At 40.4% G+C, this 13,600-nt stretch overlaps 1 protein-coding gene and 1 non-coding gene across 2 annotated transcripts in view; both read left to right on the top strand.

Annotated features, from left to right (window-relative positions):
- Positions 1–2,609, top strand: part of APEX2 (apurinic/apyrimidinic endodeoxyribonuclease 2) — a 34,816-nt gene extending 32,207 nt beyond the window's left edge. Inside the window, exon 8 of the transcript XR_007474747.1 lies at positions 624–2,609. The gene's annotated coding sequence lies outside the window, so the exon portion shown is untranslated. The remainder of the gene's footprint in view (positions 1–623) is intronic.
- Positions 2,610–12,723: 10,114 nt separating this feature from the next.
- Positions 12,724–12,914, top strand: LOC117198397 (U2 spliceosomal RNA). Its single transcript, XR_004479554.1, has one exon. It is a non-coding gene; the product is annotated as a U2 spliceosomal RNA (small nuclear RNA).
- Positions 12,915–13,600: the final 686 nt, after the last annotated feature.

Genomic DNA, 13,600 nt, shown 5'->3' with positions numbered 1-13,600 from the left:
TCTGGAGTAGTAAAATGAGTTTGCTGGCTTTGGAATTAGACCATCCCTATATGGCTAGGGCACCTTGAGCAAAACCATCTATCTCTCTGACCCTCATTTTCCTCAACTATAAAAGGAGGGCAGTAAAAGTCAGAAGCAACTGTAGCACAAGAGGGAAGGGCTCTGTAACAGTTAGCTTCCATAGATGACATCCAGGTCATTGTAACAATTCAATAATATCATGTACAGAAAACACAACACAGTGCCTGGTCCAAAGAAATAACAGCTAATGTTGATTGAGTGCCTACTATGCACCTTTGTTAAGTGCTTTACATGGATAAATTTAGCCCATCCTCATAAGGACCTTATGAGAAAGGTATTATTATTCCCATGTTACAGATGAAGAAACTAGGGCTCAGAGAAGTGAGACAACTGACTGATAATTACCGAGATAGTAAGTTCAGAGTCCAACTATGAACTCAGGCAGTCTGGTTCCAGAACCTGTACTCTTTAAGCACTATTCTCCCTTTCAGGATATACAGTTAAAAATTTGAAGTTCTCTATTTCCTCTTTTTATTACCAACTCCTTATCCCTTTGTAATTTTCTTCTCCTCACTATCTTCTTTTTTCTTTCTCAATCCTAGGGCAGCAGGACGATGTCATAACCAGGCAATTTCATCTGTGGAGCAGATTATCATCATTAATAGTATATTAACATAAATGGAATCATACTCTATAATGATTTGCAATTTCCTTTTTTTCTATTTGACCACATGGCAATATGCCATGTAGTTCTTTCCATATAAATTCTTTCTTTTTTGTGGAGTCATACTATTCAAGAATCTGAATGTTAACATTATTTAAACACTCACTTATTAATGGAAATTTAAGTTACTTCCAGGGATTTCCCCCATCCATTATGAATAATGTTGCAATAAATATCTTTGGGCTTATGTGAGGATATTTTTTATATGGTAGAATCCTAAAAAAATTCCTGGGTCAAAGGATATATAGACATTAAAATTTTTGATACTGCTAATTTGCCCTATACATTTGCTATACATTCCCAATAATGGTGCATAAGAGTGTGTGTGTCTGGTCTCTCATAAACTTGCCAACACCATTTAAAAAATTTAATTAATTACTTAACTGAAATATACTTAATTTACAATATTATAACTAATTTTTATTATTTCCTTCCTTCTGCTAACTTTGGATTTAGTTTGCTATTTTAATTTCCTATTTCCTTAAGGTGTAGAGTTAGGTTATTGGTTTGATATATTGTTTCTTTTTAAAAATATGTTTTTATAACTATAAATCTCTGAGCACTGCCTTGCTGCATCCCATATGTTTTGATAGGTTGTATTTTCATTTTAATCCATTTCTAAGTATTTTCTAATTTCCCTTGTGATGTATTCTTTGACCTACTGATTGTTTAATAGTGTGTTGTTCCATTTCCACATACTTGTGAATTTTCCAGTTTCACTTGTTATTGATTTTCAGTTTCATTCCTTTGTCACCACAAAAGATATTTCGTAAGATTTTATTCTTTTTAAATTAACTGAGACTTGGGGCTCAATTTATGGTGTATCCTGGAGAATGCTCCATGTGCACTTGAGAAAAATATGTATTCTGCTATTGCCAGCAGAGCATTCTGTATATATTATTTGTTCTAGTTGGTTTATAGTGTTTTGCAAGTTCTCTATTATTGATCTTCTGTTTATGGGTTGTTGTTCTACCCATTACTGACAGTGGAGTATTGAAGTATAGAACTATTATTGTAGAACTATTTCTCCCTTCTGTTTTGCCTGGTTTTGCTTCATATATTTTGTGATGGTCTTGTTAGTTGTGTGTATGTTTATAATTATAGCTCCTTGGTGAATTGACCTTTTAATCAATATGTAATGTCCTTCTTTGTACCTTGAAACACATTTTGAATTAAAGTCTGTTTAGTATGATATTTGTATAACTACCCCAGTTCTCTTTTAGTTACTATTTGCGTGGAGTATTCTTTCCATAATTTCACTTTCAACCTACCAGTTTCTTTTGATTAAAATGAGTCTCTTGTAGGCAGCATATAGTTCGATCATAATTTTTTCATCCATTCTGCCAATCTATGCCTTTTGATTACAGAGTTTACTCTATTTACATTTAAACTTATTACTGATAAGGAAGAATTTGCTTCAGCCATTTTGCTATTTTTTTCTATATGTCTTATAGCTTTTCCTTCCTCATTACCTCCATTACTGCCTTCATTTGCGTTTAATTGATTTTTTGTTGTTGTGTTCCATTTTGGTTCCCTTCTCATTTTCCTTTTTGTGTATTTTGAGTTATTTTCTTCGTGGTTATCCTGAGGATTATAAGTAACATATTGAATTCATAACATTTTAGTTTGAATTAATACTAACAGCTTCAGTAGCATGCAAAACTCTGCTCTTATGCTCCTAGACACCTCTGTCCTTTCCCCTTTATGATGTTATTGTCATAACTTACATCTTTATACAATGTGTATCCACTAGCATTGACTTATAATTATTGTTTTATGAATTTGTCTTTCAAATCATATAGTAAAAAAGAAAAGTTACAAACCAATAATAAAATAATACTGAATTTTATATTTACCTATTTAATTACCTTTACCGGTGTTCTTTATTTCTGTGTATGGCTATCTAGCATCCTTCCCTTTCAGCCTGAAGGACTCCCTTTTGCATTTCTTGTAGGGCACGTCTACTGGTGACAAATTCTTCTGATTTTGTTTGTTTGGGGCTGTCTTGATTTCTCCTTCAGTTCTGATGAATAGTTTTGGCATATATAGAATTCTTAGTTGACTATTTTTTTCTTTTCACACTTTAAGTATGCCTTCTGGCCTCCATGGTTTTTGATGAAAAATCAGCCATTAGTTTCTGGGGAAAACTGAAATGCAGAAGAACCCTGCTTCCCCAACACACCCCCCAAAAAGTTCAATGATTGAACAGCTATCCATGAATAAAAACAGCTCTGGAAAACCTCTAGAGTCCACCTAGGAATTTTAGCAGCACAGTGGAACAAAAACCAGTATTTTTGAGAACCACACAAGCAGAGAAAGAAGACAACTTCATTCTATCTGCAACATCCCATCTCCCAAAGCAGCATTGTTCAGCACCAAGAAAGAACTTCCACCAAGAAAGAGTTCCTCTCTCTAGGAAAGGAAGAGTAGGGGTGAGCAAACAGCTTATCCAGCCTCTTGAGGCATTGCAGAAAGTTCCCACTTTGGTTTCACCCCACCTAGACCAGCAAAGCTGAAATGTATACAGCCAGCTAGGAAAAAGGAAGAAAAGCAGAGGCTATTATTAGCAGACATACAGCAGGAGCAATCATAGTTCACAAAGACCTGCTCTGCAGACGAATTCAGCAAATTTCACCACTGAGGAAACCAACAGCCAACACAGTTGCTGTGGATTGCCTGCATATTTCACCAGCTTTCACTCCACAGGTATTTGCATTTGCTGATGCCAGCCATCTGAGTTCCTTCCCACTCCTTTCCTCCTCCCACCCCTGTCAGAGCCCAGGAACCATACCAACAGCTATCCAGGATCCTGAAGCTATGCAAGTATAAGTTGCCAGCTGCCTGAGTCCTTCCATGCTACTGCCAGAGCCCAGGAGCCACACACATAGCCATGTTGAGCCTCTGCATCTGCATGAGTGCAAAATGCCAGCCTAAGCACCCTGGGTGACTTTCACCACTGTGCTTCTGCTTGGGGCCTCCATCTGCACATCCACATGGATCTAGCCTTATGCCTCCACTGTAGCTTTCATACCCTGAGGAAGATCGTGCAGCCACAGTGGGCACACCAAAAGCCAGGGCTCCTGGAGCAACTTCTGAGCCCAGATCAGGCCCTGTCTTCTGTCACTGTCCAGCACTACCACACCCACCCATAGTTAACCTCTTCAACTGTGTGTCTGCATGCTTCCAGCCTGGATCCTGTCATCAGCCATCAGCTTCCACTGCAGTACACATGCCCGGGGTAAGATGGGCAGGGAGAGTTGGAGCCACAGGTGATCACATGGAATGCCACAGCCCCTGCAGCTGTTTGTGGGCCTGGATTAATCACTGGCTGGCAACATCACACCTACCCATAGCTAGCCCTTCTAGCTGTGTACCTGCATGTCCCTAGCCCAACTCCCACTATCAGCCTCCACTGAAGCACACATGCTTAAGGAAAAAGTGTGCAGGCACAGGTGTCTGCAGCTAGCCTCTGCAGCTGAGTGTGTGCACACCACTGACTCTGACCAGCAACACTGACTGCCCTGGTCCCTAGCTGCTAGATCTAGAGGTGCCACTAAGGAGTCCAACAGTCCTTGCATCCACTGCATACCCCCCCACGCTGTGCTGTGCTCACCAAGGACCACATAGTTGTCAGTGCTGTGGACAAAATTGGCCTAAACTGAAGAGACATCATGCTTCCCAGACGCAGTGCCACCACAAGCCCCCATACTTGACGCCCTGGACCACTAGAACCAGGTCACAGCATGATACAGTGTGCCTCTATTCATAGGTGAAATGCTTCTGTTACTGAAGTCAGTCCATAAAGTCTAGAAGAGTTGACTACTCCTTCAAGTGTGCAGATACATAGTCAAGGCTACAGGAATCATGAGAAAAAAATCAGGAAAATACATCTCTACCAAAGGAATACAGTAAACCACCAGCAACTGTCCCCAGAGAAATAGAGCTCAAGGAAGTGTTCAACAAAGAATTCAAAATAATTTTTCTACAGATGCTCAGAAAGCTACAAGAGAACACAGATAAACAATTTAATGATGTCAGGGAAACAGTGCAACAATGAAAGGAGAAGTTCAATAAAGAGATAGAAAGCATAAAAAAATAACCAAACAGAAATTTTGGAGCTAAATACAATCACTGAATGGAAGAATACAACAGAGAACTCCAACAGCACACTTTAACAAACAGAAGAGAGAATCAGTGAGCTAGAAGGCAGATCAATTGAAATTATCCAATCAGAGAAGCAAAAAAATAATAATAATGAATGAAAACGAATGAAGAAAGCCTATGGAAATTATGAAATACCATCAAAAGAAATATTATACTTAACTGGAGTCCCAGAAGAAGGGATGGAGAAATGGCTGAAAGCTTATTTAAAAAAATAATGGCTGAGAACTTCACAAACCTGGGAAGGGATATAGTTATTCAGGTTCATGAAGCTAATAGGTCACCTCAAAATTTCAATCCAAAACAATGTTCTCCAAGATACATAATAATAAAATTGTTTAAAGACAAAGAGAGAATTTTACAAGCAACAGGAAAAAAATTTTCTACAACGAGGGAACACCCATAAGGCTATCAGTGGATTTCTCAGCAATGAACTTACAGGTTAGGAGAGAGTGGGATGATATACTCAAAGTGCTAAAAGAAACTGCCAACCAAGAATACTTTAGCCAGCAAAGTTGTCCTTCAAAACTGAAAGAGAGATAAAGAGTTTCCCGGGCAAAAGCTGAGGGATTTCATCACCACTAAAGCTGCCTTACAAGAAATGCTGAAAGGAATTCTTGAAGCTGAAACAAAAGAATGCTAATTACTAACATGAAAACATAAGAAAATAAGCAACACATTGGCAAAAGTGAACATATAATTAGACTCGAAACAGCTTGATACTGTAATATGGTGATGTGTTAACTAGTTAACTCTAGCATAAAGGTTAAAAAACAAAAGTACCCAAAATAGCTATAGCTTCAACAATTTGTTAATGGATACACAATAAAAAAAGATTAAAATAGTGACATAAAAAGTATAAAAGGAAAGGGGATTAAAGTATATAGTTTTTGCATGCAATCAAAGTTAAATTGTTATCAGTGTAAAATAGACTGTTATATATATAAGAAGATTTATGTAAACCTCCTTGTTAACTGCAAAGCAGTTACAAAAAAAGATAGAAAGAGGGGAATCAAACAATATCACTTTGGAAAATTATCAATCCTCAATGGTAGACAGCAAGAAAGGAAGAAAAGAACAATCAAGCTACAAAACAGCCAGAAAACAATTAATAGGATGGCATTAGTCAGTCTTTACCTATCGTTTACCTATTAAGAATTACTCTAAATGTAAATGGATTGAATTCTCTAATAAAATGGCAAAGTGTGGTTGTATGGATGAAAAAATAGGACCCAACTATATGATGCCTATGGAGACTCACTTCAACTTTAAGGACACACATAGGCTCAAAGTAAAGAGATGACAAAAGATATTCCATGCAAGTGGAAACCAAAAGAGAGGAGGGGTAGCTATATGTATATCAGAAAAAAATAGTCTTTAAGCAAAAAATAGTAACAGAAGGCAAATATGGTAATTATGTAATGATAAAGGGGTCAAGAAGATATAACGATTGTAAAGGATGCATGAACCCTGATGTTCATTGCAGCACTATTTACAATAGCCAGGACATGGAAGCAACCTAAATGTCCATTGACAGAGGAATGGGTAAAGAAAATGTGGTACATATATACAAGGGAATATTACTCAGACATAAAAAGGAATGAAATAGTGCCATTTGCAGAGATGTGGATGGACCTAGAGATTGTCATACAGAATGAAGTAATTAAGAAAGAGAAAAACAAATATTGTATAATATAGCTTATATGTGGAATCTAGAAAAATAGTGCAGATGAACTTATTTGCAATGCAGAAATAGAGTCACAGATGTAGAGAACAAACTTATGGTTACCAAGGGGGGAAGGGAGGGTGGGACAAATTGGGAGATTGGGATTGACATATATACGCTACTATGTATAAAATAGATAACTAATGAGAACCTACTGTATAGCACAAGGAACTCTACTCAATGATCTGTGGTGACCTAAATAGGAAGGAAATCTTAAAAAGAGTGGATATATGTATACGTATGACTGATTCACTTTGCTGTACAGTAGAAATTAACACAACATTGTAAAGCAACTATACTCCAATAAAAAATAAAATAAAATAAATAAGAAAGAAGATATAACAATTGTAAATATATATGAATCTACATATATTAAGCAAATACTAACAGTTCTGAAAAGAGAAATAGACAGCAATACAATAATAGTAGGAGACATCAATGCCCCACTTTCAACAACAGATAGGACATCTGTACAGAAAATAAATAAGGAAACATTGGATTTGAACCATACTATAGAATAAATGGAACTAACAGACATGTACAGAATATTCCATCCAAGAGCAGCAGAATATTCTTAAGCACACACAGAACATTCTCCAGGATAAATTATATAATATGTCAGAAGACAAGTCTTACCAAATTTTAAAAAAGATTGAAATTATAGCTAGTATATTTTCTGACTACAATGGTATGAAATTAGAAATCAATAGCAGGAGGAAAGCTGGAAAATTAACAGATAGTTGGGAATTAAACAACATGCTCAGTGGACATATATACACTACCAAATGTAAAATAGATAGCTAGTGGGAAGCAGCTGCATAGCGCAGGGAGATCAGCTTGTTGCTTTGTGACCACCTAGAGGGGTGGGATAGGGAGGGTGGGAGGGAGATGCAAGAGGGAGGGGATATGGGGATATATGTATATGTATAGCTGATTCACTTTGTTATACAGCACAAACACAATACTGTAAAGCAATTATACTCCAATAAAGATGTTAAAAACAACAACAAAAACAACATGCTCAGCAGCAATTGATGGGTCAAAGAAGAAATTAAAAGCGAGATCAAGAAATATCTTGAAACTAAAATTGAAGCACATCAAAACCCATGTGTTTCTACAAAAGCTGTTATAAAAGGGGAATTTATACTGATAAATGCCTACATCAAGAAACAAGAGAGGGGAGGAGTCAAGATGGTGGAATAGGAGGATGTGGAATTCGTCGCTCTTCACAAGTATATCAAGAATACAACTACAAACGTAACAGTTCTCATAGAGCACCTGCTGAACATTAGCAGAAGACTTTGGACACCTAAGAGGACAAGAAACATCCCCTCACAACTGTCTAGGATGAAAGAAAGAAGAAAAAAAGAAAAGAGGAATCAAAAGAGGGACCAGCAACCCTGGTGGGAAGCTGAAGGTGAGGGGAGGTCCTCATATTCAGAAAAACTCTCTCATGGTGGGGAAATCAGCTGGGACAGAAAAGGACCTTCAGGGGATCAAAGGAGAATGCAGTGGACAGTCTGTAGAAGGCAGGAAAAATTAAGAACTGCATGGTCTACACTGCAGCTCTGCACATTCCAGCCTGAGTCGTGAGTCACCTGTTGCAAAGGGAGGCTGGGTGCAGGAAATTGGGGTTTGGAGCACGGACCCAGGGAGGGGACAGCTGTTGGGTGTGAAAAGATAGCCTGAAGGGACAAGAGTAAGGAGCTGCACAACCGGGAAAGTCTGCAGAAAAAACCTGGGACACCATAAAAGCAAGGCGTCATTTTTGAGTGGCGTACAAGGGGCAGAACTACCATTATAACCCCTTTCACCACCTGCCGGCTTCTTCAGCCTCCATGGGCATTGGGAAGGGCTCCTATCTGAGCAGGCACACCCATCCCTCGGGCCAGGGTCTCCTCTGCCCATGTGGGCTCCAGAGGCCTGAGTGCTGCCCATCCCAAAGCCTCCTTGGGCATCAGCCCTGGGCTCCCCTGCCTGGGATGAGAGTCTGCTGATGCTGGCTGGGCTGAGTGCTAAAGCGTGGGGTTGGGAGAATGGATCTGGGCAGAGGAGTGCTGTAAGCTGCACGGATATAGCAGTGGGGACAGGAGTGAGGGGATGCGCAGCTGGGAATGCCCCTAGAGGAAGCATGCACTGCCTGGAAAGTGGGGCACCATTGTTGAGAGGTGTGAGGGGGGCAGGGCCACCACTGCCCCCACATGCCAGCTCCTGCCTCTGCAGGCACTGCCAGGCACTCCCACCAGAGTGAGCATGCCCCAGACTGTTGCAACTGCCTGCTGGTCCCCACTGCTGCAGGCAACTCATGAACACCCCAATTGTGTCCGCCATACCCCTCCCTGGCCTGAGTAAGTGTGCCCCAAGCAGCCACTGCTTTCACCCACTCACACCTGGGCAAGGAACAGATTCCTGAGGGTGGCACACATGCAGAGGTGAGGCCAAAATGAGAATTGAGCCCCAGGGGCCATGCAACTAAGGAAGAGGAATGGAAGTCTTTCCATGCAGCTGCACAAGCCATGGATTAAATCCCCAAGATTGACTTGGTAAATCCAGCCTCTGTGGAATACCTGAATAGACAATGAGTGTTCCCACAGTTGAGACCGATCTAGCCTTCATAGCACTGGAGTTTTAGGTAACATACATGTGGGAGTCAAGCCAGGTCAGAGTCTGAGCTGGCCCCACAGTGCCCACAGCAGGTCCAGGGACCTACCTAGGTTATTGGAGGTCCTCCTGGGAAGGTAGGGATTGGCTGTGGCTCACTGAGGGAGCAATGACACTGACAGAGGAGGGCCCAGAAAAATATTCTTAATTCTATTATTCAGTTTTGTTTGTTTCGTTTTGTTCAGTTGTTGGTGTTGTTCCTTTTATTATTTTTTATCATTTATATTTTTTAAATATATATATATATTCTATTTTTACTTTACTTGTTTCCTTGTTTTGTTTTTTCATTTTATTTTTTCTTTAGTTTTTTTGATTGTTTATATGTGTATATTTTGTTTTCTTCACTTTTCTTGTTTTTTGTTTGCTGTCTGTTTTTGTTTTATTTTTCATTTTTTAAGTTTTGTTCGTTAAGGCCTTATTGACTGTTCCCATGTTTGAATTCTTTTGTTTGTTCTCTTGTTTTTTTTAATTTATTTTATTTTATTCTGTGTGTGTGTGTTGTGTTGTTGCTGCTGTTTGCTGTTGTTTTTGCTCTTTGCCTTGGGTTTCTTTTCTGTTCTTTCTTTTATCATTGGGCAGCTTGTGGGCACTTGGTTCCCCATCCAGGGGTCAGGCCTGGGCCTCTGGGGTGGAAGTGCCAAGTCCAGGACACTGGACCGCCAGAGAATACCTGGGCCCAGGGAATATTAATCGGTGTGCATACTTCCGGAGGTATCCATATCAACACCAAGATGCAGCCCCACACAACAGCCTGCAGGCTCCAGTGCTGGACACCTCACACCAAGCAACCAGCAAGACAGGAACACAGCCTCACCCATCATCAGACAGGCTACCTAAAGTCATACTAAGATCACAGACACCCCAAATCACACCACCTGATGTGGCCCTGCCTTTCAGAGGGAAAAGACTCAGCTCCACACCCCCAAGCACAGGCACCAGTCCCTCCCACTAGGAAGCCTACACAAGCCCTTGGACCAACCTCACTGACTGGGAGCAGACAACAAAAGCAAGAGGAACTACAGACACTGAAGCCTAAGGAAAGGAGACCTTAACAGTAGGTTAGACAAAATGAGATGACAGAGAAATAGATTACAGAAGAAGGAGCAAGGTAAAACCCCACAAGACCAAATAAATGAAGAGGAAATAGGCAATCTACCTGAAAAAGAATTCAGAGTAATCATAATAAAGATGAACCAAGACCTCGAAAATAGAATGGAGGCACAGATTGAGAAGATACAAGAAATATTTAACAAAGACCTAGAAGAACTAAAGAACAAACAGTCAGTGATGGAGAACACAAAACTGAAATGGAAAATACACTAGAAGGAATCAATAGGAGAATAACTGAGGCAGAAGAACAAATAAGTGACATGGAAGATACAATGGTGGAAATAACTACTGCAGAGCAGAATAAAGAAATAAGAATGAAAAGAATTGAGGACAGTCTCAGAGACCTCTGGGACAACATTAAACACACCAACATTCGAACTATAGGGGTCCCAGAAGAAGAAGAGAAAAGGAAAGGTACTGAAAAATATTTGAAGAGATTATAGTTGAAAACTTCCCTAACATGGGAAAGGAAACAGTCAACCAAGTCCAGGAAGCACAGAGAGTCCCATTCCTACAGGAAAAATTCAGGGAGAAACACACTAAGACACATATTAATTAAACTATCAAAAATTAAATACAAAGAAAAATCCAAGATTTTGGATCATTTTTACTATCATTACTCTGAATTCTTTTTCAAGTAGACTGCCTAACCCTAAAGAAGCAGCTGATTAGTGGGCTCTGGCTCACTCAGGCTGCGGGGAGGGAGGGGTACGGAATGTGGAGCGAGCCTGTGAGGGCAGAGGCCAGTGTGCCATTGCAACAGCCTGAGGCAGGCCGAGTGTTCTCCTGGAGAAGTTGTCCATGGATCATGGGACCCTGGCAGTGGTGGGTTGCAGAGGCTCCAGGGAGGGAGGTGTGGATAGTGACCTATGATTGCACACAGGATTCTTGGTGGCTGTAGCAGCAGCCTTAGCACTTCATGCCCGTCTCTGGTGTCCATGCTGATAGCCGTGGCTCAAGCCCATCTCTGAAGCTCATTTACATGGTGTTCTGAATCTCCTCTCCTCATGCACCCCGAAACAATGGTCTCTTAACTGTTAGGCAGTTCCAAACTTTTTCCTGCACTCCCTCCCAGTTAGCTGTGGTGCACTAGCCCCCTCCAGGCTGTGTTCACACAGCCAACTCCAGTCCTTTCCCTGGGATTTGACCTCCGAAGCCCAAGCCTCAGCTCCCAGCCCCCACCCACCCCAGTGGTTGAGCAGACAAGCTTCTCAGGCTGGTGAGTGCTGTTCGGCACTGATCCTCTGTGCAGGAATCTCTCCACTTTGCCCTCTGCACCCCTGTTGCTGCGCTCTCCTCTGTGGCTCCGAAGCTTCCCCCCCGCCCATCCCCCTGTCTCTGCCAGTGAAGGGGCTTCCTAGTTTGTGGAAACTTTTCCTCCATCACAGCTCCTTCCCAGAGGGGCAGGTCCAGTCCGCATTCTTTTGTCTCTGTGTTTTCTTTTTTCTTTTGCCCTACCCAGGTACAGTGGGGGTGAGTTTCTTGCCTTTTGGGAAGTCTGAGATCTTCTGACAGTGTTCAGGAGGTGTTCTGTAGGAGTTGTTCCACATGTAGATGTATTTTTGATGTATCTGTGGGGAGGAAGGTGATCTCCACGTCTTACTCCTCCACCATCTTTTTTTTTTTTTTACGGTACACGGGCCTCTCACTGTTTTGGCCTCTCCCGTTGCAGATCACAGGCTCCGGACGCGCAGGCTCAGCAGCCATGGCTCACAGGCCTAGCCGCTCCGCAGCATGTGGGATCTTCCCGGACCGGAGCACGAACCCGTGTCCCCTACAGGCGGACTCTCAACCCGTGCGCCACCAGGGAAGCCCCCCTCCACCATCTTGAAGGTCCTCCCGGCATAGTTATTTTTAATTCTTTTGTTTTTTTAACCTTTACACTCTAGTTAAATGTGATTTACACACCACCATTAAAGTTTTGTAGTATTTTGAGTTTGACTATATACTTACATTTACCAGTGAGTTTTATACTTTTAGTTTTATACTTTTATAGGTTTACATGTTACTAATTAGCATCTTTTTGGTTCAGCTTGAAGAACTTCCTGTAGCATTTCTTGTAAAGTCAGGTTTAGTCATGATTAATTACCTCACTTTTTGTTTGGCTGGCAGTTTTATCTCTTCTTTATTTCCAAAAGACAGCTTTACTGGATAAAGTATTCTTGGTAGGCTTTTTTTATTTTTCTTTCAGCATTTTGAACATATCATCTCACTCTCTCCTGAACTGCAAGGTTTCTACTGAGAAATCTAGAATCTTATGGAGTTTCTCTTGTATGGAATGAATCACTTTTCTCTTGGTGAATTCAAAATTCTCTTTGTCATCGCTTCTCGGCCTTTTGGCTAAGATCAAGTGTAGTATCTGTTCTTATCAGTTTAATATCTGATACGTCCTCTATCCGAGGACAATATATTAAATGGATTTTTGGAGCTGGGAGTCAGAATAGGAGCTTGCTCTGTCCGCTCCACGCATCGACCTGGTATTGCAGTATCTCCAGGAATGGTGCACTTCCCCTCACGGGGACCAAAAAAAAAAAAAATTCTCTTTGTCTTTGATTATTTACAGTTTGATTGTAATGTGTCTTGGTGAAATTCAATTTGGGTTGATCCTCTTTGGGCACCTTTGACCTTCATGTTCCTGGATATCCATAAATAGCTCTTTCAAGATTTGGAATGTTTTCAGCCATTATTTCTTTAAGTAAGCTTTACATCTCTTTCTTGCTCTCTTCTTCTGGGACTCTCATAATCTGTATATTAGTTCCCTCATGGTGTCTGATGAATCCTGTAGGCTATCTTTGATCCTTTCACTCTTTGTTGTTCTCTGACATGATAATTTCAAATGACCTGTCTTTGAGTTCACAGATTTTTCTTCTGCATGATGAAGTCTGTTTTTGGTGTTCTCTATGGAATTTTTCTTTATTCGATGCTTTCTTCAGCTCTAGAATTTCTCTTTGGTTCTTTTTCATTATTTCTATTTCTTTATTGAAATTCTAATTTTGTTCATGTATGGTTTTCCTGATTTTGCTGAGTTATCTGTGTTCTCTTGTAGCTCACCAGCTTCCTTAAAACAACTATTTTGAATTTTTGTCAGACAATTCATAGCTCTTCATTTCTTTGTGGTCAGTTATTGGAATATTATTATGTTCCTTCAATAGTATCATGCTTTCTTGATTTTCCATTAACATTGAAATTCTGTGTTG

This window comes from Orcinus orca, chromosome X (assembly GCF_937001465.1).
Source record: "Orcinus orca chromosome X, mOrcOrc1.1, whole genome shotgun sequence".
In the NCBI taxonomy this organism is placed as follows: Eukaryota; Metazoa; Chordata; class Mammalia; order Artiodactyla; family Delphinidae; genus Orcinus; species Orcinus orca.
This window is presented reverse-complemented; position numbering and strand designations above follow the sequence as displayed.